Source organism: Chrysochloris asiatica, unplaced genomic scaffold (genome assembly GCF_000296735.1).
Source record: "Chrysochloris asiatica unplaced genomic scaffold, ChrAsi1.0 scaffold00012, whole genome shotgun sequence".
In the NCBI taxonomy this organism is placed as follows: domain Eukaryota; kingdom Metazoa; phylum Chordata; class Mammalia; order Afrosoricida; family Chrysochloridae; genus Chrysochloris; species Chrysochloris asiatica.
Window position 1 is genome coordinate 2,896,042 of NW_006408530.1, and position 5,798 is coordinate 2,901,839.

Below are 5,798 nucleotides of genomic sequence, written 5' to 3' on the forward strand. Positions count from 1 at the left end.
GCTTTTCTTCATATAACCCAACTTCTTGGATTATTTTTCAACAACTGGTAATAAAATAACTCAAGTTTTTGTTTTTGTTTTTGTTTTTTTTATTACTATAGACTTCCTAGATAAGAAATTAAAATGAATTAGCTTTACACTAAAATGCATTGTATTCTAGGTAAATAAAAGTTTACAGAACAATGCAATCTTTTTATACCTTAGAAAACACAATATGAGAACTAGAAACAATTGCAAATGCTGATAATTTGTAAACCTACATTTTACTGGTTAAAACTGACAAATAGTTGTATCCTACATAACTGTCTTACATCCTAAATAACTGTAACATTTGAACCACGTAAAGATGCATTTCCTATGCATATTTGGAGCCACAATGGTGTGCTGCAGTTGATTCTGACTCAAAGCAACCTTACATAGGGTTTCTGAGGGTGTACATTTTTATGGGAGCCATGGAACAGCTGGTAGTTTTGAACTGCTGACCTTGAGGTTAGCAGCCAAACTTATAACCACTACACTACCAGAGCTCCTTTGGAGCCATCATAAGGTACAAAATTTATTTTATAATTCATCATCTTAAAACAGTTGTCAGTGTGAAAAAGCAATATTAATATCTGCCTAAGTTCTGGTGTGGTGCTATAGGACAAGCACTGGGTAGCTAACTGCAAAGTAAACTATTCAAATCCACCAGCCACTCCTCAGCAACCTTATACTAGGTCACTATGAGTTGAAACCAACTCAATAGCATTTAACATCAGCAATTTTAGTTAGGGCATTCTAATGTATGGCATATGTTTAAGCTTGATAGTGTTTTTCATTGTTGTTAACTGCCTTCGAGTCAGTTCCGATTCATAACAACCCAGTACAGGGTTTCTGAGGTGCAACTGGTGATTTTGAACTGTCAACTTTGTGGTTCACAGTCCAGTGCTGATCCTACAGCAACTCACCAGGAGTGATTAGTACTAAATGTGATCCTGATCTAGTTCATCACTTCACATTAACCCTAGTTATATATACTTTCCCAGCTGGGAAAATTAGAGTTCCAATCAGTTAACTTGTAAATTTCTAGAAGTTTGCTATAAGACAAACCTTGGAGTTTATTTGAAGTAGATACCTTATATGTTTATAAAAACACACCAAAAAAAATCTCAATTAGAAACAGTTCTTTTTAAACATACAGCTTGTGTACACAAATTGACCAACTCAACATAATTATATGAGATCTTATAGATAACTGGGTTCCCAGTAGAACACCTCTATTCTTCTGTTTTGTTCCTAAGTTATAAATTCTGTGCCTACAGTATTTTAAAATACTGTGTTTAAAATCTCAGTGTTCTAAAGATTGCGGATTAAAACCACTACCACTTGGCACACAGAAGTTTGAATGCAACACACAAGGTACCATAAGCAAGTCAGCAGGAAGGCACTTTATTAAAGTAGTTTTACCACCCTTTGCCTATAAAACTCAAGCTGTTCTTAAGATGTGGTTGCTTTCTAGAACTAGAATTTTTGCAAATTTTCACAGTGCAAGTTATTGCATTGTGTATGTCCATGGATTTAATAACAACAAGACAAAGGTAAAATGATCCACTTGTTAGTTTTATATATTCTGATATACTTTATATCCATATTTTCAATTTCCCTTCATACCTTATGCTGTTGTACTTAAGTGGAATTAATCAAACTATATTTTCAAAAAAAAAAAAAATGCACAACTACATTATGCCCTTTTGCTCTACTACATATTTCCTATTTAAAATCTTTTTTTTTTTCATTTTAACTCATATCTGAGATATTAGATTTGATAATCCCATTTTACCATTATTTAAATCTACAAGGTGGCTCTAGAGAATAAGCACCAGTTTTTGAACCACAAGATCGATGGTCTGAGCCCACCAGGAACTCCAAGGGGAAAAGATGAGGCTTTCTCCTCTTGTAAAGATTTACAGGCCCAAAAATCCTACACAGGGTTATTACAAATCAGAATTGACTATATGACACTTAACAATAGCAAGTCTGCTTTTAGTAGATACAAAAATAATTGCATGATAGCATATGAAAATGCTTCTAGTAAAATCATTGCTTAGACTCGATTGAATCTTTATAAACGTTTAGATTTCTCCGCTTCTTGAAGACTGATGCTTGACCCTTGAGTGTTCATCACACTGTGAAGTTTATTCTGTACTCCAAACTTTGGCTTTCTACATCTTATCAATTTTTGTGGCATTAAACCAGCAAGCTGTTCCTTAGTGTTGAAAATTTCTGATGACATTTTTGCATGTTTCTTAATGTTCTCTGGGGGGAGGGGCGGGGGGGAAGTGAGAAAATTAACGATCAGAAAGAGAGGATTGTTTATTTCAAATTCACCTTTTCATCTAATTTTATACAGTGTTTATGTAGCATAAAGGGAGGAGGTGTGATTTGTTCTGTGGATCCCTGCTTTTAAAACAATGTATAATAGAGGGTTGATTTTTAAATATCTAATAAAAACATTCAAGGAAATAATTGGAATAAAATAATGTTGTTGTTGTTAGATTCCATTGAGTTGGTACCACCTCATAGTGATCCTATGCACAACAGAACGAAGCATTGTCCAGTCCTGTTCGTCTCACAAGTGTTATGCTTGAGCCTGCTGTTGCTGCCACTGGTGTCAATCTGTCTGGCTGTGGATTTCTCTCTTTTTCGTGACACTCTATCAAACACGTTGTCCTTTAGGAACTGATCCCTCCTGATCACATGTCCAGAGTACTTGTGACAAGTCTCCATTCTAAGGAGCACTTTGACTATATTTCTTCCAAGACAGATTTGTTTGCTCTTCTGGAAGTTGGTGGTACTTTCTATATTCTTTTTCAGCAACATTACTCAAATGCATGAATTCTTCTATTGTCTTTCTTACTTATTTTCCAATTTTCACACACATATGAGGTGACTGAAAATAGCATGACTTGGGTCAGATGCATCTTAATCTTCAAAGTTTTTCATGCTCTTCAGCATTTTAAAGAGTTCTTTTGAAGCAGATTAACCTAATGAAATAGTATTTGAGTTTTTGGCTGCTATTCACATGAATGTTGACTGTGTTTCCAAGCAAAATGAAGTCTTTGACAACTTGAATCTTTTTTCCATTTATCATGAAGTTATTTATTAACTGACTTGTAAGGATTTTCATTTGCTTTACATTGAGGTTCAATCCCTACTAAAGGCTATATTTTATTTTCATCAGTGAATATTACACGTTCTCTTCATTTCCAGCAAGAAAATTGTGTCATCTGTACATCTATCCCATGTTATTAATGAGTCTTCTTCCAATCCAATCTTGACTCCATATTCCTCTTTATATTACCCAGCTTCTTGGATTATTTGCTCCACATACAGAAGTACTGTAAGATAAGCAATGGGCAGCTAACCACAATTTCAATGTTCAAACCCACCAGTCACTCCTCAGAAACCCTATACAGGCTTGTTATGAGTCTAAACAGATCCAATGTCACTTAATAACAACAACATACAGATTGAAGCATTATGTATTTAGATCAATTAAAAAAAAACAGTCTTATAATTGTATTTCAGGAAGATTTATAAACATTATAGATTTATAAAAATTATAAGAGATTGGCTGCTAACCACTCTATACTTTTCTAAGCCTAACTTCCAAAAAGAAGATAAAATTTAAGAGTACTGGAATATCTATTGTCACAAACAAGTGAAGTTTATACTACCCACTAAAGCTACAGACCTATCACTCACCAGAATATAGGTTCTATGGGAATCATTGGTCTTGGGTTATTAGAGTCTTCTGAGAGTTTCCCCATGTCTTTGGTTCCACTATCTTAGCCTGTATGTACACTGCAAAAGAGGAAAAACTCCAATTTTTATCTCTTTGTCATTAACCTTACTTCCTAGTATTTAATCTTATCCTTATTTTTTCATCTTTATTGGGACATCCTTATAATCAGCACAAACTGAAATTTGGTTCTAAATAATGCTTCTCAACAGCTAAAAGACACATCATGTCCATTTTGACTATCCTAAAGCTCTCATCATTCAGAATGGATCCTCTAAATTCCTGAAGCCTGCCCATTTGGAATTGTTATGTTACTTTGTTTTGTTTTTAGTTCTTATTATTCTTTTATTTTTAAATCATAATTTCCTTTACAGAACACTCTTGTGCTTCTTTTCTTCCTTTTCACTAAAGTTCCCTCAAACCACCATTTGCCCCCACATCCCAGCACCCTGTATAGGTGCATCACTGTTAGAAAAATCAATTATATGATCTGTTTATGATTATTATTTCTTTTATCTTATAAAATATAGAAACTGTATGTTCAAGCTTTGGAAGCAATACAGATAAATAAAAATTATTAGGCATTACTGGTCATGTATCCTAAACAATAAACTACTATGAATTATTATTATTATATTACTATTAATATTAGTTAGTCCACTAAGCAAAATAAAGTATTAACTTAAGAATAATAGGAAGCCTAATATGAGTTTTAGGTCTTAATATAAAAATTAAATCCACTGTCTTGGAGGATTTACCAATGGTAAACAAGAGAGAGGGAATAGATGTATGATCATTAATTCACCATCATAAAGGAAATCATCAGAGTTCTTATCTTGCCTCTTTGTATACCTACTTCTTTGAATTCTTGAAAGAGTTGCTGGGAAATATACAGTGCTTTGTTGTTGTTGTTGCTAAGTGTCGTCGAGTCGGTTCTGACCCATAGCGACCTTGTACAGGGTTTCCGAGGCTGTAAATCTTTACGGGAGCAGAACGCCTCATCTTTCTCCCGCGGAGCAGCTGGTAGTTTCGAACTGCTGGCCTTGAGGTTCGCAGCCCGATTCGTAACCACTATGCTACCAGAGCTCCTTATACAGTGCTATCAAGTAATAAGAACTGGTGTGGCACTGTAAGATAAGTACTGGACTACAAGGTCAAATTGAACTGCAATTCACACCCACCAGTCACTTCTTAGGAACCCTATTTGTTGTTGTTAAGTGTCATTGAGTCAGTTTCAACTCATAGCCACCCCGTATACGGTTTCCAAGGAGCAGGTGGTGAGTTTCAACCATTGACCTCTTGGTTCAAACCATTCCTGTGGTCTACCATATATCCTACAGTACAAACACTATACAGAATCTTTCTGAATAGGAACCAACTCAAAGGCACTTTACAACAGCATCAAGTAATAATGGAAAGAGTCAAGATGTTGAATCTATCATTGCCATATTCATTTAAACGGAGCATGGAAATCATTGAGACAGTGGATTTAACAGTCTTTATGAAACCCTTTTGAAGATGACAGACTGAGCATTGCCCTCTTTTAAGCCACAAAACTGTTGAAATGAAAGTATAGCTTACAAAGGAATAAATCTGGCACAACTAAGAAAATGGAAGGAGTGGTTCCGATTTCAAAACCTTTCTAAAGGATATAAACAGAAGGCCACTTCATGAACAAGGAGCCCTGGTAGCACAGTGGTTAAAGTATTCAGCTGCTAATTGAAAGGTTAGTGGTGCTAACCAACCAGTTGTTTCATGGGAGAAAGATTTGGCAATCTGCTGCTGTACAGATTTATAGCCTTGGAAATCCTATAGGGCAATTCTACTCTGCTTTGTAAACACTGAAGAAGTAGATAGTGTAACTATATGGGAGAACTCATGATAGAGCTGAGCTATGAATTAACAGTATATGGAATTTGTTGTGACAACTGAGATGAAGATGAACCAAGTTAAAGATCTATCTGTGGGTTAAATGCATGACTCAGAGACAGTGTATTGGACAGAATGAAATTAAATC